Below are 27,078 nucleotides of genomic sequence, written 5' to 3' on the forward strand. Positions count from 1 at the left end.
CAGAATCACAGTCCTGTTCACCTTAAGATTTTAAATGATGGGGCTGGAAACCCAAAACATATTCCTTTAATAATGAAGCAACTGGGAGATGAAATCTGCCTGAATTCTTCCATTTTTCACACCCCAGGCAGATGCCATTTTGACTGTGGCCAAAGACTGCTCCCAGTTCATTACCTTCAGGTGTTGCTTCCAGGTTGCTGAGGTCAGTGGCCATTCCCAGGCAGGCTGAAACATCTCTCCCCTGGACCCATCCCCAGAAGGAGGGCCCCTGCACTCCATGCTGAGTTTCCTGTTTACTTGCCATTCATCAGGTGTTTACTTCAAGAGGGCTAATTTTTAGTTTTGTAAAAACATACCCTGTATTGCAATCCATGACATGAGAGAGGCTCTGTAGAATTGGTTGAATGAGTGGGTACATGCTAAGTAGAGTGTTTAGGATGTTGAGAATTACTTGGGCTAGTGGCAGCTCTAATGAACATGTTCTAGGGGGGCTGAAGTGAAAGGGATCACTCCCTGGCCTCGTATATAATTTCCACCACTGTGGTCAGTTGTCGGGAAGAAATGCCACAGGGGTCCCAACCTTTGCCCAGGGGAGCTGGGCAGGAACCAGCTGCTTCTCACCCATCAGATTTCTGTGGTTGCAGAATCTAGACCCTTAAATAGCCTCTCCTTTGCACATGGGGGTTCTAAAGATGGCATCACCTTTTCCATTCGGATCTAAAACTTTGCATTTTTGTCCAATTCATGTGATGCTTGGCCTCTCAAGGAGGCCCTGGAAAGAAAAAAAAAGAGTCAGATTTAAACACAATGATGGCAACAGCTGACTTACCTGCCTGCCTGGCCCAGCCCAAATCCTCATGGCCTCCAGGACCTTCCTCACCACAAAGCCTGGGTAATTTTTTCAAAGTATCATTGTATTCTGTTATATCCCCTGTGTGGCTCTCTCCAGTGAACTTCCTCCAATTCAAAGCTGGAACTTCTTAGTTCAGCACAAGAGCCCCTTCCTGATGTGACTCCACACCACATCTGCAGGCTTGTCTCTGGTCCCTCCATCCCTTCCTAAGAGAAGCTGACAACCTGGGTGCTTTCAATGAAGGTGAGAAGGGGGTGAAGATAAAGAGAGTGGGAGAGGACAGGAAACAGTATAAGCAATGTCAGTCATTGGGAGCTGCTCTGCTGAATGTGCCACATGTCCCAGAGAGCTAGAGAAGTGGGTTAGGACTCTGTTTTTCACTCAGCTGCTTCAGATACCATGTGCCCCTCAGAGTGGGAGCAACTTGTACAATGTGCTCCCCGACCAGTTGCTAGCTACTTCACATTTCTCAAATAAAGAATGACCTGATCACAACTCTGTGGGCATGCTAAGAGACAGAGAGACCATGGACTGGGCCATGGCAGAGCTCCTTCCAAAGGGATTTTTTAAAGGATAATTTGGACTCTGCAATTTTCAGGTTTTGAGTTGATTCTTTTTTAGTTGTATGTGCTGACTCTTAATCTTGCAAGTAGGTACACTGTACTCCAAAATACATACACATCCTCAAGCTCTCCCAGGCTTCCCTGCATCTCCCTCCATCCAGTAAGGATGCTTTTTTGCCTTGGCTGACTCTTGTCATCTTTCCAGTCTCTGTCCACCATCACCTCTCTGATCATCCTCAGACTATACTTAATTAGTATTGGCGTCCTTCACTTAGCTTTATATTTTTGAGGGTCATCCATGTTGTAGCATATAACAGTAGTGCTTTTCTTCTTACTGCTGAAGAGTTTTCCATTGTGTGGCTGCACCATACTTTCTAAATACATCTGCTGGCTGGTAGACATTCAGATGTACCATGGTTTTTGCAGAAAACTCTTGTATGCCACCAGATGAAGCCTCACCAGAACATTTAGGTTAACTGAGATTTCTCCTTTGCTTAAATATTTTACAGAAAACGACCATGCAACAAAGGCCATATTAGCAATGTAGTAAGGGGAATAATAGCACTTTTATGCTATTATTAGAAGTTGTGAAGTGTTGACTTTATAATTCTAATATTCCTTCTATAAATATTGCTTGACATTCTTCCCTAAAACAGATATTTTCCATCATATATAGGTCTATTTTCCCTGAATTATCATTTTTACTGAAAAAGCAGTGTGAATACTTAATTACTTTATCCATTTTCAAAAGTAGTTTCAATAACCACTTCAAATGATGGTAAATGAATTTTTTGCTGGTTTTCTTTTTTTTGCTATCATTCTGTACTCATGGCTTTAGTAGATTCACTGTGTTTCAATCCACTATAATCACTACTCCCAACTCATCACCATTTTGGTACCATGAGCCCTGTTAGATGGTTCCTGTGTCCTCTTGACATACCCAATTACTATGTGAAAGCACCTTTGAGTTTGGACATGACATGTGCCAGGTTCACCTTGTACTTTCTCTAATCCATTACTGTGAACAGTCAGTTCTCTAAACAGCCCTGGATTTTTAGAGAAAGATTTGGGTGATAGGAGTGATTAGTGCTACTGGGGTGACATGGATACTAGGTCATTTCAATGGACTATGACAGATAATATACAGTTAATAAAACTATCATTTCATATTATTATTTTCACTTCAGTTTCAAAATTAGTGTCATAACCAAATTTTTAATCTTGTAATTGAACCTTTCATACCTTTAGAACATCATTAACATAATCTCTAATTTGCTTTATTGTATAATATAAATAAAATAGTTTCATAGTAACAATATAAATGTTACTACTAACATAAAACACTTGAGTTTATTTTAAGTTTCTTTATGGTTCTTTTTGTCCATGGAGCTTATCTGACTGAGGATGTTCATTCAATGTACTGTGTTCTTAAGTGTCTTACGGAAGAATCATTATTTCCCTGGGTGGGCTTATTACTAAAATGATATATGGCTAGCTTTACTTATTTTAGTTTGTTTTCAATTTAGGAATGTTCTTAAAAATTAGCTTTACTTTTGATAGGTTATAGACTTACACTATTGAAAGGGAATAACTATATAAAAAAGTATTGTGCCAGTTTGAAAGGATTTGCATACCCTAGAAAAGCCATGTCTTAATCCTACTCAGCTTTGGGGGAAGCAACCATTTCTTCTAATCCCTATTCAGAACTATAGGTTGGAAAGTTGATTGGGTTATCTCCAAGGACATGTGACTCACCCAATTGTAGGCATTAACTTTTGAATAGCGGGAGATGTAATTCCACCCATTCCAGGTGGGTCTTGATTACTGGAATTCTTTAAAAGAGGAAGCATTTTGGAGAAAGCTGGAGAATGATAAGAACCACGAGGAGAGTCTACCAGCCAGTGACCTTTGAAGATGAAGAAGGAAAATGCCCCTGGGGGAGCTTCATGAAGCAAAAGGCCTGGAGAGGAAGTGAGCAGATGTTGCCATGTTCCTATGTGCCTTTCCAGGTGAGAGAGAAACCCTGAATGTTATCAGCCTTCTTGAACCAAAGTATCTTTCCCCGATGCCTTAGATTGGACATTTTTATGGACTTTCTTTAATTGGGATATTTTCTAAGCATTAGAAGTATAAACTTGCAACTTAATAAATTTTCCCTTTTTAAAAGCCATTCCATTTCTAGTATATTGTATTCTGGTAGCTAGCAAACTAGAACAGATAAACACAAGGACATATTGCTTCCATCCCTCTCCCTCCACACATTTTTAAACCCATTTCTTGTAAGATCACCACTTTTTCTTTCTTTCTTTTTTAGTGTCTTTACATTTTGGTGTTCTTTTCTTTCCTCTTTTTTTTTTAAATCTATGCCAAATATTCCTATTTCCCTCTCTTACACAAAAGATAATATAACTTTTTACCCTTTCTTGCTTCCCTTTATAATATATATGGTTATCTCTTCATGTTAGGACATAGAGTTCACCCCCATTCTTTTTTTATGGCTTCATAGTCATCTGACTGGACAGCTGTACCATAGGTTATTCAATACCCTTTCAGTGTGGGAGCTTTCAGTTTAAAAGCTCTTATATTTTCAGACTTATTTTTTTAATGACATTTTATTGAGGTATAGTATATATTCACATACAATATAATCATCCAAAGTGTATAATCAGCGATTCACAGTATCATCATATAGCTGTGCATTCATCATCACAATAAATTTTTGAACACTTTTGCTATTAAAAAACAAAAATAAATAAGAAAATAAGAATAAAAGTACATAAAAGTAGAAAAGAGCACCCAAAACATCCCATTCCCTCCATGCCCCCATTGTTTATTTATTTTTTTTGTCTTTTTTTTCTTGCTTATCTGACCATACATTGGATAAAGGGAGTGTCATTCACAAGCTTTTCATAATCACATGGTCATACTTTAAAAGCTTTGTGAGAAACTATAGATTTATCTTCAAGAATCAGGGCTATTAGATGGCAGCTCAACAATTTCAGATATTTTCCTCTAGCTATTCCCAAACACCCAAAACTAAAAAGGGATGTTTTTATACTGCAGAAGAATAACCTCCAAGATGACCTCTCAGTACTATTTGAAATCTCTCAGCCACTGAAACTTTATTTTGTTTCGTTTCTCTTCTTCCTTTTGGTCAAGAAGGCTTTTTCAGTCCCACAATACCAGGGCCAGGTTCATCCCCTGGAGTCAGGTCCTATATTTCCAGGGAGATTTACACCCCTGGGAGTCAAGTCTCATGTAGAGGGGGAGGGCAGTGAGTTCACCTGCAGAGTCAGCTTTTTTTTTAATTATTTAATTTATTTATTAAAAAATTAAGAAAAAATAAACAAAAACATTAACATATCATTCCGTTCTACATATATAATCAGTAATTCTCAATATCACACATAGTTGCATATTCATCATTTCTTAGAACATCTGCATCAATTCAGAAAAAGAAATAAAAAGACAACAGAAAAAGAAATAAAATGATAACAGAGAAAAAAAAAGATTACACATACCATACCCCTTACCCCTCACTTTCATTTATCACTAGCATTTCAAACTAAATTTATTTTAATATTTGTTCCCCTTATTATTTATTTTTATTCCATGTGTTCTACTCATCTGTTGACATGGTAGATAAAAGGAGCATCAGACACAAGGTTTTCACAACCACACAGTCACATTGCGAAAGCTGTATCATTATTCAATCATCCTCAAGAAACATGGCTACTGGAACACAGCTCTACATTTTCAGGCAGTTCCCTCCAGCCTCTCCATTACGTCTTGAATAACAAGGTGATATCTACTTAATGCATAAGAATAACCTCCAGGATAACCTCTCAACTCCATTCAGAATCTCTCAGCCATTGACACTTAGTCTCATTTCACTCTTCCCCCTTTTGGTCGAGAAGGTTTTCTCAATCCCTTGATGTGGAGTCTCAGTTCATTCTAGGGTTTTTCTCAATCACTTGATGCTGAGTCTCAGCTCATTCCAGGATTTCTGTCCCATGTTGCCAGGAAGGGCTACACCCCTGGGAGTCATGTCCCACGTAGACGGGGGAGGGTGGTGAGTTTGCTTGTTGTGTTGGCTAGAAAGAGAGGCCACATCTGAGCAACAAAAGAGGTCCTCTTGGGGGTGACTCTTAGGCTTTAAGTACTATTAGCCACTTTAAGTAGGCTTGACAGAGTCAGCTTTGAGAGAGAGGCCACATCTGAGCAACAAAGGATGTTCTCTGGAAGTGGCTTCTAGGCTGGATGGTCATTTTCAGTGTTTTCTTTCACATATAATGCTCAATCAATGATGGCCTCTCACATCATGCTTTTTCAGAAATTTCTGTATGATAGATTTCTAGAAGTGGAATTAAACAGTTAACATGTAAATGAATGGTAACTTTGATAGATACTGCCAAATTCCCCTGCATGGGAGCTTCTCTCTAAAATTATTCAAAGTGGAAGAATGAATGATTTATTTTGAAAAAAAATATTTCAAAGATAGGTATTTTGATATTTTTAAATTTTAGGTTGGCTTTAAAAAATTTAACCTGCTACTTTTCCTCTTCTAAAAAACAAACACCAAAGAAAAGTCAGTAACACTAAAATCCCTCACACCCTGTTTTAGTTTGCTAGCTGCCAGAATGCAATACACCAGGAATGAAATGGCTTTTAAAAAGGGGAATTTAATAAGTTGCTAGTTTGCAGTTCTAAGGCCAAGAAAAATGCCCCAATTAAAACAAGTCTACAAATGTCCAATCTAAGGCATCCAGGGAAAGATACCTTGGTTCAAGAAGGCCGATGAAGTTCAGGGTTTCTCTCTCAAATGAGAAGGCATATGGCAAACACAGTCAGGATTTCTCTCCTGGCTGGAAGTGGCACATGGCAAACATGGCATCATCTGCTAACTTTCTTTCCTGGCTTCCTGACTCATGAAGCTCCCTGGGAGGCATTTCCTTCTTCATCTCCAAAGGTAACTGGCTGGTAGACTCTGCTTTTTGTGGCTATGTCATTCTGCTTTCTCAGAATCTCCAGCTTTATCCAAAATGATTCCTCCTTCATAGGACTCCAGTAAACCAATCAAGACCCACCCAAATGGGTGAAGACATGTCTCCCCTAATCCAGCTTAACAACCACTCTTGATTGGGTTACATCTCCAGAGAGATGATCTAATTATATACTGTATTGAATAGGGATTATTCTGTCTTTATGAAATGAGATTTTGATTAAAACATGGCCTTTCTAAGGGACATGCATCCTTTCAAACCAGCACACACCCCATATATAATTGTTGACCTAGTAAACCCAATGTTAATGAGTGATAGTCATGTTCCAGAACTCTATTAGGTACTAGGAAAACTGGTGAAAATGGTGGATTTGCCCTCATAGAGCATAGATTCTAGTTGCTGAGCTGGATGTTATACACCTAATGTCCCAGGTAATGGTTTAGTTACAGCTGGGGTAATGCCTGAAGGGAGAAGTGAGGGGTGAGATAAACCCATATAATAGGGGCATGTCCTGCTTTGAGGACCGGGTAAGGCTTTTCTGTGTGATGTTTGTGTTGAGACCTGAAAGATGAGCAGCAATTAGAGAGAAGAGATGAGGGGCTGAGGAAACAGATAAGAGAGGCTTTTGGAAAGAAGAAACTCCATGTGCGTATTCTGAAGTCAAGAATGAGGTCATTGCCTGTAAAGAAAAGGTCAAGGGGGCCAGAGCACAGTCAGTGCAAGGGGGGAATGTGTTTTAGCTGAAGAAGTAGGTAGAGCCCCAATTTTCAAAGGGGCTCCAGGGAGCCTGAATCTTTTATTTTCTCCACAGGGCCTAGAACACAGCTGGCTATGGAGCTCACATGTATTAAAGAAATTTTGAGTTATCTGTGGGTAGGTCATTTGAGCAGCAATTTCTTGGGTTAACATTTGGGCACAAATTGTCTTAATTTCAAGAAAAATCATTGGGGGGTATTGTTGTCTAAGAAGTTTTATTCTCTAGCCACCACCCAGTACCAACCTAACAGAAGCAAACATGCAGACAAACGGTCTTCCATTTGCAGATTTTTAGAGCTAGAAGACTTTCAGATCATCTACTACAATATTCTGCAGCACTAATTTAGTATGTGAAGCACCAGGAAGCTATGGGTGCATTCCAACAATACCATGATTTTCCCGTGTCTTATCCCATTTTGTCTTCATGACAGCTCTAGCAGGCAAACACTGAGCAGGTGAAATTTGTCTTTCTGTATTCCTAGCAAGATGGGACCTCCCTATTACTTGGGGATAATTAAAAGCTTTCCAACCTTGTTCTCTTTCCCCCAGGGGTAAAGAAGTCAATACCACCTTCCCAGGAAAGGAACTAGTGGAAACATTCAGTTTGAGGTGTGAAGGTCTGATAACCTGTGGAAGATGTTCTCTACCATGGGATTTATACTTTGATGATTTCCTACTACTGCTACTATTGCTGCTGCTGCTGCTGCTGCTGCTGCTACTGAAAAAAGACAAGCACCACATACTGAGTGCTTTCAATACCTACATCAGGCACCATTCTAAGCATTTGACATGGATGGAATCACAGAAGGCAGGGACTGTTATTTCCATCCATAGGGGATGGAACTTGACTTCAGAAGGATTAGATAATGCCAGACACCATCCTAAGCACTTTCCAAACTTCTCTAACACAACAGCAACATGAGGTGGGGACTGTTGCCATCCCTAGGTTAGGAGGAGAGAACTGGGTGGCCCAGCTGATGAGCTGCAAGGCTGGGACGTGGACCCAGACAGTCTTAATCAAAAGCCTTCACTGTATTTGAGCCAGGCATAGTTGGGTGGGAAGGCTGTGCACGCCTTCACTCCAGGTTTGAGTGCCTGGTGTCTGGATGCCCCATCATGCTGAGCTGCCTCTCCTTACCTAGGGATTTCTGTGCTCCACACCTGGCTGGTTTGCTCTGAGGATTGAAGGAGGGAACATGGACCTGGGCAGCTTTGGGAGTGTGTTGCAGAGGTCCAGCGAGGGAGCTGGTTTTAGCTCTGGCCGTCACTCTGGATGACCTCATTTAAACACATGGAACTTAACTGGAACTTTGTGCTTATTTCTTCTGACACCTCACGGTTGTCAGCCACATTCCAAGAGATAATCTCACATCCATCTTATGAAATAGGGATAACTGCAACACCCGCTTGACAGTTGAGATTGTCTGAGGATGGAGAAAGCTAAGAACTGTGACAATAGATGTAACCCCAGGCAAGCCTACTTTCCACCTGTCTTACCAATGGGACATCTTTGGAATCAGGGAACTGCATGTCTGACTCCCAGCTTTGCTGCATATGACATCTGTGTCACTAAGTTACTTAATTTCGCTGAACCCAGACTTGCACATCTCCAAAATGGTGGGGGTAATGTGATCATAAGGAGGAATGAAGGAGATGGTTTATGCAAATGCCTCAGCTTCGACCTCTGGGCATAATCAGCTGCTAATAAATGCTATTCTCTTCCAGTGGGGTCATTGGTGAGATAAATTTCCCCCTGAAGGCTGACTCAGGAGGACTGCCTACTTCAGGCCACCAGATGAGGCTTCAAGGAATTAAGTTTGGCAGCTTTAATGAATCATGTTGTAGTTTCCACAACTGGGTGCAGACTAGTCACACTATATGTTATACTAATTACATTCATTATTCCATGGGCCCTGATGACCCCATTGTTAAATCTCTGCAATTCAAATGGGTTTGGTCTGGTTAAAACCAAGGAACTCTGCAAACAGCTCCTAGTGTTTTAATTCTGGCAGCCCATGTTTTATTAGAACAATTGCCTCTGGGTCTACTGATTGTGTTTTCCTTTGGATCAAATACTCTGCTTAATGTGCCATGGATTGCACTATTGACTGAGGTTGATGGGAGACTGAGCAGGAGGTATAGGAGGGTTTACTGAGAGCTAAGTGGTTACTGTTTTCATAGTTGGTTACCTGAGCTGTTAGTCTTGCTATTTAAATCTAGCCTTGATAGGTAGGAGACCATTGTTCTTCCTTCCCATTGACTTGTACATGCATGCATGCCTGTCTTCATTCATTCCACATTGATTTACTTGAGCTTACCACCAGCCAGGCACCATGCAAGACACTGGGCAATTGGGAGAGGATGCTTAGCTCTTTATGCAATCTCTATACTTTACACACCTGTATTATGAAATAGGTACTGCTATAACATCCACCTGACAGATGAGATTCACTGAGGATGGAGAAAGTCAGGTGAGAGTCAGGGACAGCAGAAAAGAATTACAATGTTACTAAGAACTTGAAATTGAACCTTGTTGTGATGTACAGAGGATGCACTTAGCCTGACCTGGGACATAGTTCTGCCTCCTCCATTTTCCACCTGTGTGCCCTTGAGCAAGTCACAGCTTCAGTGAGTTCCAGATGTCTCCTTTGTAGGACCGGGATGATATTGCCTACTTTAGGGTGTAGTTGTGAAGATCAAAGGAAATAAAGTACATAAAATATAAATGTTAATACTGTCATTTATGTGCTTCTGTTAGTATCAGTGTGAACAAAGAGATGCTGGACAAGTGACTTAATCTTGTAGAGTCATAATTTCCATCACAGGGGAACCATTATTTCCTACTAGGTACCAGGTATTTACACAGCCTTTCTCCCCTTTGACTGCGAGATCCTTCAAGGGTAAGGACTTGTTGTTAAATATTTCTGTAAACCCTAGTCTAAAACAGGTAAAAAATGTGCCAAAATGATTACAGAATGAATGTGTAGCTTTAAAGGAAGAAATACCCTTTCTTTGACTTTCAACATGTACTAAGTACTCTATTAAACATTGCAGATAAATTATCTCATAATTATAGTTACTATGAAATAACATCGGTTTGATGTCTATTCTTTCAGGTGAAGGAACCAAGGCCCAGTGAGGCCAAGTAATTTTCCTGATGTAAAGTCTGGATTTGAACACCAGCAGTTGGCTCCAGAGGGCTCACTCCTCACCCCTATGTTGTAGTTTCTGCTGTATGATGAGAATGGACAGAGCTGCCTTTAAATTGGTCTGGGGCTTCGCGGTTGGTGAAGAATTTCTTCATTGGACTCTTCAGGCAAGTCATGACAAATATAACGACCTCCACTGACATTATTAAAAAATATTAGCTTAATTTTTTTGATTTTTTTATTAATTAAAGAAAAAAAGAAATGAACACAACATTTAGAAATCATTCCATTCTACATATGCAATCAGTAATTCTTAACATCATCACATAGATGCATATCATCATTTCTTAGTACATTTGCATCGATTTAGGAAAAGAACTAGCAAAACAACAGAAAAAGATATAGAATGTTAATATAGAGAAAAAAATAAAAATAATAACAATAGTAAAAAAAGACACAAACAAACAGACAAACAAAAAGAAAACCTATAGCTCAGATGCAGCTTCATTCAGTGTTTTAACATGATTACTTTACAATTTGGTATTATTGTGCTGTCCATTTTTGAGTTTTTGTATCTAGTCCTGTTGCATAGTCTGTATCCCTTCAGCTCCAATTATCCATTATCTTACCTTGTTTCTAAGTCCTGTTGGTCTCTGTTACCAATGACATATTCCAAGTTTATTCTCGAATGTCGGTTCACATCAGTGGGACCATTCAGTATTTGTCCTTTAATTTTTGGCTAGACTCACTCAGCATAATGTTCTCTAGGTCCATCCATGTTATTACATGCTTCATAAGTTTATTCTGTCTTAAAGCTGCATAATATTCCATCGTATGTATATACCACAGTTTGTTTAGCCACTTGTCTGTTGATGGACATTTTGGCTGTTTCCATCTCTTTGCAATTGTAAATAACGCTGCTATAAACATTGGTGTGCAAATGTCCGTTTGTGTCTTTGCCCTTAAGTCCTTTGAGTAGATACCTAGCAATGGTATTGCTGGGTTGTATGGCAATTCTATATTCAATTTTTTGAGAATCCGCCAAACTGCCTTCCACAGTGGTTGCACCATTTGACATTCCCACCAACAGTGGATAAGTGTGCTTCTTTCTCCGCATCCTCTCCAGCACTTGTCATTTTCTGTTTTGTTAGCTTAATTTTTTAGCAACTGAAATATGTCATTTTATATCTTGAAATTTCACTTAATTTTACCTGTGAAAATTTGATCATATCATGAACTAATTAAAAAACATGACTCATATAAGCTATATAACATTCCATTATATGGATATGCCATAAGATTTAAACTACTTCCCTGTTGTTGGACTTTTTGGTTTTCATTTATGAGGGGGGAGAGATGACTATTTTGCTCTCATTAACATCCTTTTACATAAGCTTAGATCCTTTTTATGGATTAATGATTGTTTCCTTTGAATTGACTAATTCTAAGAGGTGGAGTTATGGGTCAACTGTTGTGAACTCAAGATGGTAAGGACTTATCAAATTGTTCCCCAAGATAGAGTAAGGACTTAATGAATACTTGTTAAATGTTGAATGGAAGAGAAAGATGATTATCCCACCAATGTATGAAATCCCTCCTGTGTCACACTGGCTTTGGTCAAAAAACAGAGCCCCAAGTATTTTAGGGAAGATGATTTGGTATGGAGGTAAGGGATCTCAGGAGTGCAGGAGGATGGGCTTGAAGGCCTGGTAGGCTGCAGCCAGAAGGTGGCTAAAATAGCCACTGGTGACTTCAGCCCACAGCCCTGGAGCTGATAAAGTAGGCAGAGCTTGAAGAGATGCTGGAGAGTCCACCATAAGGCCTCAGGACTGCAAAGTGGGAACTCTTGGAAATGTCTGAGAAGTAACACCTGTGCCCAGTAGGATCTCTGGCTTCTCCTTCTCTTCTAACTTCCCAGTCTCACGTGAGCTATTCTCATTGGCAAACTTGAATTGTGAACCCTACAGTGAAGAGACTCTAGAAAAGGGAGTCTCTACCCTGAAGAAGGGAACAGTGCTGACAACTGACAACCAAGCACACCTTCTCTTTGCATGCTCAGTAGAACATAGTGGCACCTTTCCTAACTCCTTGCCGACATAAAAGGGAAGAAATGGTTATCTTGTTTTCATTTAATTTTTAAAAATTTAAGTGAGGGTGATTTTTTTTACATGTTTATTGGCTATCTATCTACTGTACAGATATTTCTGAGCATGTAGTATAAATCACTCATCATTCTGGGTACTGGAGAGAATGATTAAGGGGTGAATAAGGCAGACAGAGTCTGCTTTTGGGAAGCTTGCATTCCTGGGCAGGTAGATGAGGAAGAGGAACAAATAAATGAATAAGGTAATTTTGATAGTGATAAATAACATGTAAGGAAAAACTGGGGATGATTTTGAAATGAGCAGAAGAGTTTGCATTGCTGAATACTGGAGCCCCTGGAGGTTATTTGATCCTCTAGGGGTGTAGGTCTGTGGTGAGTCTGTTTTACAACTCCGTAGAAATAGAAGTTAACATGTAGAAAACTGATAATACACAATTGAGTCCCATTCATAGAAATGCAAATGGTGTTTTGTGGAATGCAATTGGTTAATACTTTGTGGATATTGAGTATTTTTTGCCTGTTTTGCATCAATTTGTAAAATCATTTTCACATTCCTTATTGGGTTATGAATATGTGCCAATTTGAATTAATTCACTTTTAAATGGGTTGTAGCATCTCAGTGGCTACCTCACTAATTATTATATTAAATAAATTCTTTGAGGCATGTTCATTTTGTATTTGGATGAGAGTCATGATTACATTCTCTTTTAAAATTTACCCTTCAACAGTTTGGAACAAATAAATGACCATGATAATTTTAGATAGTAATAAATAACATCAAGAAAACAAGGCAGGTGTCATTCTAGAGAGTGACTGTGGGGCCAGTGAGGAAGACACCAGTTTGGATTGAGTGGTCAGGGAAGGCCTCACTGAGGAGGTGGCATTTGAGCTGAAACTTGAGTGAGCAAAGATGATGGGCATGTACAGAGTGGAAGGCAGGGTGCTCAGGGTGGAGGGAGCAGCTTGTACAAAGGCTCTGAGTCAAGAAGGAGTAAACTGTCTTATTCAAGAAACCAAATGCAGTGAGTGCGGGTGGGAGATGTGACCAAAGAGGCTGTCATGGGCCAAATGAAGCTGGGCCTTTTGGGCTATGCTGAGGAATTAGAATTTATTCTAAAGACCATGAGAAGTGGTTGTAGTTTCACATGGTGAAGTATCATGATCTGATTCATGTCAGAGAATGGATTTGTATATGAGTGCTCTGTTCTCATTTTTCTCCTCAAATTATACTATTAGCTTGCCATTATAATTAGCTTATCAAATCTTATCATCTGTAGAAATATAATTATATTTTGACTAAAAATTGTAGACAAATGTAATCATAAAAGCAACACATAATCATTGGCAAGCCATTTGCAGAAATAAGAAATTCACAAAGAGGAAATAAAGAATATTTAATTTTTTGAAAAATGGAACATGGCTCATGGACTTGTGTTTTCACTTTCTAGAATGTCTTAGGGGGCTTGGCCTCCTTCATCCAGGAGAGATGACTGATGAGAGTCCTTCTAAACTGATTGATTTGTTAACATGTAGTTTCCCTGGGACATCTGCTCACTTGGGACAGCAGCTAATAGGTACTGCCTGCAAGTAGCAGGTGCCAAAGACACCTGAGAATGCACCCAAGTTCATTTCAGGTCAGGCCCCTGTTCTTCCTTCTGCTGAGAGACAGCCTCAGGGAAGGCTCTTCTTGCTTGTTGTTCCCAGAGGAGGGTGGTAATCCACCCCCACCCCCATCTCCCAGCAAGGAACACACTTGAGAAGAGACTGGTGGAAAGAAACTTCTATGAAGAAAGCAAGAGGAAATACAGTGGCGGTGCCCAGAGGCTTGTAAGACAAAAGAGCAGGAAATGCATATTTTACAAATAGGTTTCCTATGAAATCAAGGACTATTTTTTTACCCAAGGATTGCTATTTAAATCAATGGAGGTAGGGCCCTTCAGATTGAGACCAGAGGTCAGGGAAAGGCTTCTCTTTTGATGGGGCAACACCCTCATTTGATTATAGATGAGAAGAGCTGATGGAAGTGGCTGCCCCTCCCTTGTAGAGCCTAGAGGACAAGTTTTTGTTGATGAAAAAAGCTGCCTTACTGAATGGAGTCACAGCGGCTCCCATTTACATCCTTCAGGCAAGTTATGGCATCTCTCTGGCTGATCTTTCCTTGTCTGTGAAAGGATGATTTCAGCATGGAGGGAACATGGAAGTCACCAAGTAGAACTGAAAATATCAGAGTGTGCCCTTAGGACTGAACCATAATTATGAAAAACTGTGACTTGACAATTCTAACACAGGATAAGAGCCTGGGATTTGGAGTCAGGCAGACCTGAGCTCAAATCTTGGTTTAGTCATTGACTAGATGTATGATCTTTGGCAAGTTACTTAACCTCTTCGAGCCTCAGCTGAGACAAAAGTATCTGTCTCATAGGGTTGTGGTGAGGTTAGAAAGAGATGACATATCTTTTGTGTTTAGCTCAGTAACAGAAGGTACACGGTCTGCCCATCCAGAGGGAAAAGGAAGGAAGTCCTTGGCAATTAGCAAGGTTTTTGTAGTCCCATCCTGGAGAGAGCTGTTCCAGAGGCCCCAGAGAGGTGGATTTTAATGTGATAGGGGCAAAATGAATTCTTAGGCTTCAACAAAATGTCATTCAGAACCTCAAAGACCATCCACTTCTATGATTAGCTTGGCATCAGGCTGCTATATTACTAACTCGGTATCTCAGGAATATTCAACAAGTAAAATTGAGCCTCTGGGATAGTTGACTCAAGTAATCTGGTCATTGGAAATATGCATCCCCCATTCTGAATTTATTTATAGACATCGGGTTTACCAATGGGTATTGGCAACAATGTCAACAACAATAAAAACACCTATTTTGAAATTTAGTATGTATAATGAGCCAGGCACTGTGCTTGGCACTTGAAAAATATCTGTCCCAAGCTTCCAAGAATGTTCTCAAAGTAAACTGATGTAACCCCATTTTACATTTACATATTACATTTGACAGTATATTTAGAAATGAGGAAACCAAGGTTCATGGAAGTTCCAAGACGTACCCAGAGCCACAAGAACCAAGATTTGGGGATGGGTCTATGCCGATCCTATAACAAAGCTGTGATCAGGCTTCCAGGTCAGTCCCTCAGAGCCTCTGGGGAGATTGTGCAGGACACTAAGGACATTGTCTTGCAGGTAGATGCAACTGTCCCCTGGGCCAATGAAGAATCAAGCTGGTCCTTTATGGATTGTACCTTTGGAAGTAGCGTAAAGAGCACCAGCCTTGGACTAGGTGTAGCAGCCATGCAATTTGAACAGGCAAAGTAATTAGAAAGTTTCAGTTTCCCAACTGTACCAATAAGTAATAATAAATACCAATAAAGAATAAATTTGGAAATTTTATCTATTTCCCAGCATTGCTGTGTGGATTAAGTGGCACATTCTAGGTTTCAATTTCTTGTCCTTTGCAATTGGTTAATTCATTCAATAAAAAAATTCTAGAGTACTTGCTGTGTAGCAGACACTGCACAACTTGCTGGGAAAACAGGAATGAACAAAAGAAATGCAGTCCCTGCTTTATTTTTGTCATGAAACTTATGGTCTACAAGAATATAAACTAAAGAAAAATGTCATTTAAAGAAATTCATCCATGAGTTCTTTTGTAAATGATATGAAAGAGAAAGTAACAAATGCAACGACCGACCCTAGTCAGGTTGGGAACTGTGCAGAGGTGGTTGCGTAAAGCCCTTCTCTGAAAAAAAATGATGTTTTAAGCTTGATACTTGAATAAGTAAGAATTAGATGAAAAGTTTCAAAGAGGTGGGGGAGCCCTTCAGGGAAGGAAGATGGCACATATTCAAAGACCCCAAAGTAGGAAGGACCTTGTTGGCTAGAGTGGAAATAAGCAAGGGGACAGTTTTGCTGGGAACTTGGAAGAGACTTTAAGTCTTCTTTCCTGAGAGCCCATGTGGCCCAGCCTTCTTCAGAGGTTTCAGACCTGGGCTTACAAAGGATCACAACAAAGACATCTACCTTTCTGTATACCCATGCTTACTGCTGAAAAATAATGAATTGACTTCTTGGGACCTGGTACTTGTGTTGCTAACCTATACATCTTGTGAGTATAGGTCCTGGTTTGCCCAGGGCAATCATGGTGTGTATGAGTTGTCCTAGAGTAATTATCTGTAGTGCCACCCTTTTACTCTGAAATCTGTCCTTATTTATTGATGAAGTATTTGGTCATCTACCTTTAGCATGTGGGTTTTGGTCCCCACCTAGGACAGGCTCATTCATTGTGTTTCTGGTTGTCGGTGTGGGTGAAGACATGTTCCTTTTTGGATGTTTCTCTTCCTCATTGGTCAATTGCAATTACACAGTGTTTAAAGCTTTGAGGCTGATGTTTAGACATATAATAACAGCTTAATAAAGAGTGGCAGGTACTGATATTGTTGTGGTGGTTGTCATCACCTTTTGTGACAATAAAGATTTCTGCTGATGAAAGGGTCTGACATGGGATAGAACTGTCCACTAATGGGATTTTGTTTTTCTTTGTGTATGGGAGGAGAAGAAACAACTTTTGAACACCTGCTCTAAGCCAGATTCTGAGCCTGATATGCCATGCACATTTTGTTTCAGTAGTGTTTTTACATCTATTATTTCTGGGTGCAGGTTTTTCTTCTCTGGGCAATGGCTCTAGCACTTATTACCTGGTGACTTCAGGTACTTCATGACCTCTGCTGACTTCAATTTCCTCATTTAGAGGAGCTTGTTTAACATGGGGGTTCAAATTCAATTGAGGTGACCAGAGGGTGAGCCTAGAACTGGAACACAGATAAGGAAAGCTGTCATTGTACCGTCATTCACATTTGAAGAAAGAGTGTTTACTGACTGGCCTTCAAGATGGTGCTAAGACACCCATCATCTCTGATGTGGCTTTTTCATGGCCATGGGAGAAAGCTTTCCCACATGGACTCCACCAGGAATCATAACCAGGGCTAAAGGTCTTGACCACAGAGGCTGATGACACCAGAGGAGTGGTTTAGCATTTTTGGATTCAGAAGCTGGGTTAAGAGTGAGAAGTGGTTTTTTGGCAGGTTACTCTGTTTCTGCTTTGTCCTCTTTCTCTAACACATGACGGGATCTGGTGGAGGTGGTGGTCAGGGGAGTATGATGGAGGAAGTAACATTTTCCTTCATTGGGGAATGTGTTCTTCATCAAAACATGAAGTGCAACTTCACATGGCTGGGGCCAGAGCTGGCTGGCAAAGGGCAATATGTTGGCAAACAAAAGTGTCCTTATTTTTTTGTCAATGAAAACTCAATAAACCACAGGAAGAGGTGACAGCACTCATTCCCACTTCATTCACATAAATGATAATGAAGCCCATTGTAGAGCTAGCCCAGGGCGTTATCTGATGCTGCTATTTCTGCTGGTCAGAATTTGCACATCTCCCACCTGACTCAGGGGTCTGACCACTCTTTCCCTGTGGGGAACTCTGACTACTTGGCATTCTGCAGACTCTCAGCTCTGGCTGGACACTCAAAATGAGCAGAGGCATGAGGGCTCCAAGCTTTCTGAGGTGGGAAATAATTCCAGGGGACATTTAGGTTACAATGGGCTTTTCTCATGGTTTAAAAATATCCAGTGGAGTTTTGGCAAATGAAATTCCCTCTCTCTCACACACACACATGCACACACTTATTCCTTAAGGATTAGAATTTCCAATGGATCATAATTTCTAACACAATTCTGTAGGTGAAGGAAAAGCAACAATCTTTAAGAATATACCAGCTGCAGATCCAATTCCAGACACTTCTTGTCACTCTCTTAATTTCCTCACTGAACCCATCAAAGTAAATGTCATCTCTGCTGTTTTGGTGGGGAAATGTTAAACTATCACAGTGCCTTATGATTCCATTTTTAGGTGCCAGGGATCATTCACAAGCAACTGGGTTTATCTGTTTTGTGATCAGAAAGGGGAACTGTCAAGCCTGATTTAGCACAAGTCCTCACACCTCTGTCAAAAAAAGTGTTTAATCATTTCTTTGCTCCCTTTGCAAACTTTGAAGACCCACTCTGATTGCAAAGGCTATTGGCATTCAGAATAATTATTTTAAGGCTTGTGCATTGTTTTAGTTTCTCAGCTGCTAAACAAATACCATACAATGGGTTGACTTAGCAATGGGAATTTATTGGTTCATGATTTCAGAGGCTAGAGGTTTGTTTTCTCCTAGGGCTGGTATCATCTGGCTAGCCAGCAACTTTGAGGTCCCTTGGCTTTTCCCTCACACAGCAACATGCATGGCTGCAGCTTCTACTTTCTCTTCTAGGTTCTGCCTGCTCCCTGTGACTTCTCTCTCTGTAGCCTTATCTATAAGGACCTCCAATCTACATAGGATAAACACCCATACTAATTCAGTTGGGCCACACCTTAAATGAAATAACCTCACTAATGCATTCACACCCACAGGAATGGATTAAAATTAAGAACACCTTTTTTTCTAGGGTACGTAACTCCAAGCCACTACAGTCTGCCCTCTGGACCCCAAAAAGACATGCTCTTCCCACATGCAAAATGCATTCATTCCATGACAACATCCCCAAAGCCTTAAGCCATTTTAGAACAATGCTAAATCGAAAGTCTCATCAAAATCTGTTATGGGGGTGGTCCATTCTAGGGCAAATTCTGCTGTCTGATGGACCTGTGAAACCTGGAAAAGAAGTTATCTGCTTCCAATACACCATGGAGGGTGGGCATACCAGAAACATTCCCATTCTTGAAAGAAGAAATGGGAAGGAAAATGGGGGTCATAAGTCCCAAACAAGTCTGGAACCCAGTGGGGCAAACTCCATTAGATCTCTAGGTCTGGGAGCCATCTATGGCTTGGTTCTTTGTCCTCTGGTCCTGATGGAGCAGCAACCCCACCCCTTCCAAGCATTTTCACGGTGACCATTCTCTCCCTGAACAATAGGGCTATCCTCTCCAAACATCAGAATTGCAGCCAGGCTCTCCATGAATGCTGCAGCACAGACTCTATCCTATCTAAGCACTGGGATGGCATGAGGCTCTCCCTCCATGCTGGGGCAGTTCCCACCATCTCTGAGCTTTGGGGTGGCTGCCCTCTCCCTGAACAACCTGGATGGGCCAGCTCTTTTCTAATGGCCTGGGCAGATCTTTTTAGCCCAGACCTTGCTTCCATGGTTCTGCTTTTGAAGTCATCCTTCCTTCAGTTTTTCCCTTCCTGTCCCTTTCAGTTCAGGCTGGCAGTGGTTCTGCTCATAGAAATTTTACAAAAACATTGTTGGCTTTGTGTGCAGTTCATAGAGGTCCAAACTATCAGGCAACACAACTTTCTACAGATCCTTCCAGGATAACTGCATTTCCAAGCCTGGCTTCACTGAAATGGCTAACTGGTTCCATGTTTAGCCACACCCTCTTCAGAGAAGGGATGCTCAGTTAAATCCTCAGATGGAGGCCTGTCCCTTGGAGACTCACTTCCTGGAAGGTCATGGAGGTCCCTTGATAGAGCTGCTTCTGGCCCTTGTCTCAGAGCACACTATCTGGATAGGTTCAGAATTTTTCAAGCCATCAATTTCTGGTTTATTTGTGCTTAAGGGTTCAGTTCTCAGCTTATCCCTTTCCTCTCTCATTTTCCTAATAGCTGCAAGGAGAAGCCAGTGTATACCTTACACACTTAAATTTGAAATCTCCTCAGCTAAATATCCAAGTTCATTGCTTACAAATTCTACTACCAATCTTACATCACAGCACTATGTTACCACTTTAAAACAAGGCTCACTTTTCTTCCAATTACCAATAAAACACTCATCCTTACCTTCAAAAGCTTCATCAGAAGTACCTTTAACATTCATGCTTATGTCAACAGTCTCTTCAAAGCAATCTAGACTTTTTCTATCAAGGACATCATCATTCTTCCAACTTCTGTGCATGACCCAGTTCCAAAGCTGTTTCCATATTATTAGTTATCTATTATAGTAGCATTCCAATTCTGGTTCCAAAAACTATTAGGGTGGCTTGGAGTTAGGTACTCCAAAAAAAAATGTTCTTAAGCTTAATCCAATGGGAGTCTGATCCCATTGTAAATGGGGCTTTTTGATGAATTTACTTCAGTTAAGGTGTGGCCCAGCTGAATCAGGATGGGCCTTAATGTTATTATTTGTGTCCTTATAGGGAAGGTAATAGAGAGAGAAGCCATGGGTGGGGGTTGGAGATGGGCAGCCAGAAGCTGGAAATCAACAGAAACCAGAAAATAAAGGAGAAGATGGCACTGTGTATATTGTCATGTGACGGAAAAGTCAAGAAATCCCAAAGATTGCTGGTCAGCCAGGAGCTACTGACCCAAGAGGAAGGAAACCTTCTGGCCTCTGAAAATATGAGCCAATAAATTCCTGCTTCTAAGCCAACCCACTTATGATATTTGTTTTAGCAGCCAGAAAACTAAAACATGCAAGAAAAAAAAGATAGTAATGCAATTGTAAAAGCATTTCAGAAATGAGTTTGGTGTGAATAGGGTTGTTAGTTAATGGAAAATATACTAGACAAGATCTTCCACACTTCCCAAGCATTTTGGTAATTGACATTTAAATTTAAGTACTTGGAACACTTTCTTTTCTTATTATAAATCAATGAATTTCCATATATAAAATTAAAAATTAAAAAAAAATTACTATTTATCCAACCCCAACTTGGAGTCAGGACTGCACTGGATGAGTTATCACTAATGTACAATAATCCTGAAGGTAGGTATTATTTTTCAACATTTTCAAAAGAGGAAGCTGAGATAGAGATCATGCAATTTAAAATGCCAGGTATTACCACTAGTAATTGAAACTGATGGAGTTGAAATTGTGAATTAAATCCCATTTCAGACTTGTGTGACTTCTACTCTGGCAGTCTGGTGTTTATCCCTTAGTTCAAATTTCAGAATTTTTTTTTTTTTTAATTTTTTTATTAATCAAAAAAAAGAAAAGAAATTAACACAACACTTAGAAATCATTCCATTCTACAAATGCACTCAGTAATTCTTAGTATCATCACATAGATGTATGATCATCATTTCTTAGTACATTTGCATCGATTTAGGAAAAGAACTAGCAAAACAGCAGAAAAAGATATAGAATGTTAATGTAGAGAAGAGAATTAAAATAATAATACTAATAATATATATATATATATAAAAAGGAAAAAGAAAAAAAACAAAAACAAAAGATACAAACACAAACAAACAAACAAAAAACCATATTTCAGGTGCAGCTTCATTCAGTGTTCCAACATAGTTACATTACACTTAGGTATTATTGTGCTGTCCATTTTTGAGTTTTTGTATCTAGTCCTGTTGCACAGTCTGTATCCCTTCAGCTCCAATTACCCATTATCTTACCCTGTTTCTAACTCCTGCTGGTCTCTGTTACCAATGATATATTCCAAGCTGATTCTCGAATGTCGGTTCACATCAGTGGGACCTTACAGTATTTGTCCTTTAGTTTTTGGCTAGACTCACTCAGCATAATGTTCTCTAGGTCCATCCATGTTATTACATGCTTCATAAGTTTAGTCTGTCTTAAAGCTGCATAATATTCCATCGTAGGTATACGCCACAATTTGTTTAGCCACTCGTCTGTTGATGAACATTTTGGCTGTTTCCATCTCTTTGCAATTGTAGATAATGCTGCTATAAACACTGGTGTGCAAATGTCCGTCTGTGTCTTTGCCCTTAAGTCCTTGAGTAGATACCTAGCAGTGGTATTGCTGGGTCGTAATCCATTCTGCCATTCTATGTCTTTTGATTGGGAAATTCAGTCCATTAACTTTTAGTATTATTACTGTTTGGATAATATTTTCCTCTACCATTTTGGCTTTTGTATTATATATATCATATCTGATTTTCCTTCTTTCTACACTTTACTCCATACCTCTCTCTTCTGTCTTTTCGTATCTGACTGTAGTGCTCCCTTTAGTATTTCTTGCAGAGCTGGTCTCTTGGTCACAAATTCTCTCAGTGACTTTTTGTCTATAAATGTTTTAATTTCTCCTTCATTTTTGAAGGACAATTTTGCTGGATATAGGAGTCTTGGTTGGCAGTTTTCTCTTTTAGTAACTTAAATATATCATCCCACTGTCTTCTAGCTTCCATGGTTTCTGCTGAGAAATCTACACATAGTCTTATTGGGTTTCCCTTGTATGTGACAGATTGTTTTTCTCTTGCTGCTTTCAAGATCCTCTCTTTCTCTTTGACCTCTGACATTCTAACTAATAAGTGTCTTGGAGAACACCTATTTGGGTCTATTCTCTTTGGGGTGCGCTGCACTTCTTGGATCTGCAAATTTAGGTCTTTCATAAGAGTTGGGAAATTTTCAGTGATAATTTCTTCCATTAGTTTTTCTCCTCCTTTTCCCTTCTCTTCTCCTTCTGGGATACCCACAACACGTATATTTGTGCACTTCATATTGTCATTCAGTTCCCTGATCCCCTGCTCAAGTTTTTCCATTCTTTTCCCTATAGTTTCTGTTTCTTTTTGGAATTCAGATGTTCCATCCTCCAGTTCACTAATTGTAGCTTCTGTCTCTTTAGAGCTACCATTGTAGGTATCCATTGTTTTTTCCATTTTTTCTTCTTTGTCCTTCACTCCCATAAGTTCTGTGATTTGTTTTTTCAGATTTTCTATTTCTTCTTTTTGTTCAGCCCATGTCTTCTTCATGTCCTCCCTCAATTTATTGATTTGGTTTTTGAAGAGTTTTTCCATTTCTGTTCGTATATTCAGCATTAGTTGTCTCAGCTCCTGTATCTCAGTTGAACTATTGGTTTGTTCCTTTGACTGGGCCATATCTTCAATTTTCCGAGCGTCATCCATTATTTTCTGCTGGTGTCTGGGCATTTGATCAGATTTCCCTGGGTGTGGGACCCAGCTGGTTGAAAGCTTTTTCTGTGAAATCTCTGGGCTCTGTTTTTCTTTTCTTGCCCAGTAGGTGGCGCTCGTGGCGCTCGTCTGTCTGCACGGCAGTCGGCCCGGGAAACCGCGCGTGGAGGCGGGGGTCGCTGGCCAGCGCAGCTTGGGAGAGTGCCGGTCCTAATTGCCCAGCTGGCCCGAAACGCCAAGCGTGACGGGAGGGCCCCGCTATCCAACGTTCCCAGTCAGACCGGGGAGCCACGTGCGTGGAGGGGACCCCAGTCGCCAGCCGCCCCAGCCGGGAAAACGCGCGCCCCTCGGGTATCTCACCGCAGCAGATTCTCCCTGCCCGTTCAGCTGTTCCAGAATGGGGTACGCTGTCTTTTTGGTCTCTGTCGTGACTCTGGGAGCTGTTTCGTATTGTTTCTGTTTCTTTAGTTGCTTTTCTGGAGGAGGAACTAAGACCCGCGCATCTTACTAAGCCGCCATCTTCTCCGGAAGTCTCCAAATTTCAGAATTTTGTGATTGAGTTTTGGTTTAGAACCTCTGATACATTTTGCAGTGGTTGCAAATGTTTGTGCTAGGATTGGAGGGGCTCGTTATTAGTCATCTAGGGCCCAGTGACCCTTATTTTATTTAAAATTTTATGTCATGATTTTATTGAGGAATGCAGCTATGTACCTTTTCCATCTGTGCAGTTCCTCCTTCTGCAAGAGCCAGGAGTGTCTAACATAACACATACTCAGCAAGTGATTATGGGATGTAATGTGATTTGTGCTTAATTGCTTTGTTTCTAGCTCAAAAGAATACTGGAAACAGCCACCAAGAAGGAAAGAACTCTCAAGATAGTAAAATATGGCCATTAGCTGGAAGGAAACAGAAAATAAAGTTACTAGAAACTATAAAACTTTAAAAGCATAAAAATTGGGTTATTCAGGTTTGGAGCAAATAACGCCAGGCATTAGTCTTAGTAAAGTTCTTCTCAACCTTTTCACAGTGGAGCATTCACAGAGAAGATATTTGTTCAGTGCCTGGGGATAAGGAGGGGAGGCTGCTTACTACAGCTGTCTCTGCCCTATGCTGCCCTGTCCAGTCTCCCTAAGAACATCTTGTGCCCTGGAGCATCAGTTAGGAAGTGCCATCATAGAAAATGCCCCAGGACTATAGATTATGGGGTGAAGCCTTTTACTTCTTTACCCCTAGTGCTTGACAGACAGAAAGTCTGCAAAAATATTTATTAAATTGAATGGAATGATGACTTTGCATGATCAAGAAAAGAAAATCATCATTACACTGTTTAGGTAGATAGCATAATGCATAACAGTGCATTTTAGGAATATTCTCAAATGATAGCTCAAGACACAGTGGCCCAGGGAGATTGACTCACCCAAAGTCTCTCAGCTAGTCATGGCAGAATTGGGAGAGGACAGCTCTTTTCCTTGTTAAAAAGTGCACTGCAGTCCTTTGGCTTGGGAGGTTCACAGAGAGTGACCAAGCTGCCAGATGTTTCTAATAGATTGACCGCAGAGAACAGTGTCACATGCAGCCACCCAGAGTTTATTTCCTGTGCATGCCGAGAGCTGACAGGAGGGTCACAGTAAGCATTGTCTACTGCCTGGTTCTGGATTCCTTTTTAGATTCATGGTGATGCAGTACTGTTTTGTGGTTCTTTTTTAACATAACAAATTTCAAATGTACATCTCCAATGTCAAAATTAGAGGAGAAATGAATGCTTGTGTTGTGGTTTCTCTGTTGGGGAGTAACTTGGAAACTTGTAAGCTGATGAAAACAACCATTATGATTTGACTAGTCTGGAATGAATTTTTCCCAAAGATATGCAACACTGATCATCCAAAGACTACTCACTTACCAGAAAAAAATTAAAGACTGAAAAAAAAATGATCTTAAAGAAAAGAGCTGAAGCAAACCTGGGAGGGCTTTTTATGGCTCAAATTTCCTTATGCAAGAGGTACCTTCTTGAAAATGATACAAAAGGGCAGAGGTTCTATTTTTTTCTCTCTTTTTTAACCATATTCTTGGAAAATTTGAAAAGCTGAACAGAAAGTATAAAATCTGGAAGTTTATAAAAAGGCACAAAACCTCTCCCAAATGGCCAAGCATGACTGATACTGAGAAACAGAGGCCATTTTGCCCATTTCAATTGTCCCAACTCTTGCTCATTGATATATTTTCTTTTTTTCTTACTGACTTAAAAAAATTAAGAGTGTCTTCTGATTACTGTCTGGGCTGCTATCCGCATTTCTATTGATGTATCATGAGAATTCTCCTCATAATTTATCATTATAGCAAAATTCTGGAAATACCATCTTGAACAGAGCAAGTCACACAGACATAGCTTCTGATGCACGGGAGACACTGGCATATATGACCAGGTTTGAGACAAGTCCACTCTGAGGTGAAAGTGGTGCAAATTGGTCTGGTTTGCAAACCAAAGCAGCTTAGAGCACCTCTGTCTCATTGTAGGGAATGGCCTTCTTTGAAGTTAGAGTGTTTTGGTGGACACAGCCCTGGTTTATTGCTGACTCTGTCACTTGTTAGTTGTATGACTTTGGAAATCCCCTCAACCCTCTGAGCCTCAGAATTCCTCAATGCATAATTTCTAGCTACTTCATTGGGTAGTTGTGAAAATTAAATGAAATACAAGCAACGTATTTGGTATCTAATAAACACTCATAGTAAAGACTATTATTTTCCTTATTTGGCCAATGTTTAAATAGACTCAGTGAGTCTGTGTGGAGGTTGATATGTGCTTAAGCCAAGAACATATGAGCATCCACTATGAGCAGGATGCTAAACCTTGAACTCAGTTCAGGACCAAAAGGATGGGAGGAATCTAAGGGGCTTCCATAATTAATCACCTGCTGGGTGTCAGATTCTGATAAGTCATCTCACATAAGTCATGTTTAATTCTTGCAATAACTCTAAGGAGTGGGAATTATCACTCTTGTACTCATGCTCTTTTAGGGTTCAGGAAACTGAGAGCTCAGGGAGAATGTTACATTCTGAAGGTCATACAGCTACTATGTGCTGGACTCAGGAAGGGAATTCAACTTTCCCTGTAGTTTATCATGCAACTGACCAAACTCTTAAACTCATACATGTGTTTTAGGAAGTTCCCTTGAGATGGACCATATCTAATTGCTTGCATTATTAACAAAGTTTGGCTTATCATTTTTCTGATATGCTGGATATGCTGATTAATTGATAGGTGTTCCAACTTGCAGCTGTCTTATGCCTGAAGACTAAGTTTGTTCCCAGTCTTTTTGATGTCAAGAGGCAGGAGCTGGCTTTTCAGGCCTTTGCCCTGAGTTCAAGAGGAGGAGACAAAGGGATCTTTAAGGCTCTCGGGTATAAATGCTCAGACTTGGCCAAGCTCTTTTTCATGTTCTCCGAGTCCCAACTGCCTTGCACATCTCTGCTTTGCATGAGCTATTTCCCCTATGATATATAGTCTTACTCATCCTTCTAGATCCTTCTTGACTAAAAATTCCTATGCCAAATCTTTCTTGACTCCCAGGTAAAATGGGGGGATCCCTTATTGTTCATATCTTAATAATTGTTACAATGCAGTGTGCTTACTGGCTTCCCACCCAGTCTCTCTAGGCTTGGAGCCTCTTGAGGGTATGAATCACATCTTATTAGTCTTTGTATCCCACCCTCTGCCTTGTGGCATGCACATAATTAGTGTATTAATACTATTAATTAATGAATCGAAGGAGAGTACCATTGACCT

The 27,078-nt window shown here is 40.2% G+C and overlaps 1 protein-coding gene across 7 annotated transcripts in view; it reads left to right on the forward strand.

Moving 5' to 3' along the window:
- Window positions 1-20,672, forward strand: part of LOC143688451 (period circadian protein homolog 2-like) — a 65,858-nt gene extending 45,186 nt beyond the window's left edge. For 3 of the 7 annotated variants that reach the window (XR_013178054.1, XR_013178059.1, XM_077166359.1), the window contains one exon: window positions 7,725-10,058. The gene's annotated coding sequence lies outside the window, so the exon portion shown is untranslated. Of the gene's footprint in view, window positions 1-7,724; window positions 10,059-10,291 lie in introns of those variants that run through there. The other 4 variants (XR_013178053.1, XR_013178058.1, XM_077166358.1 and 1 more) reach the window with 2 other exon arrangements.
- The last annotated feature ends 6,406 nt before the right edge of the window (window positions 20,673-27,078 follow it).

Source organism: Tamandua tetradactyla, chromosome 6 (genome assembly GCF_023851605.1).
Source record: "Tamandua tetradactyla isolate mTamTet1 chromosome 6, mTamTet1.pri, whole genome shotgun sequence".
Lineage (NCBI taxonomy): Eukaryota > Metazoa > Chordata > Mammalia > Pilosa > Myrmecophagidae > Tamandua > Tamandua tetradactyla.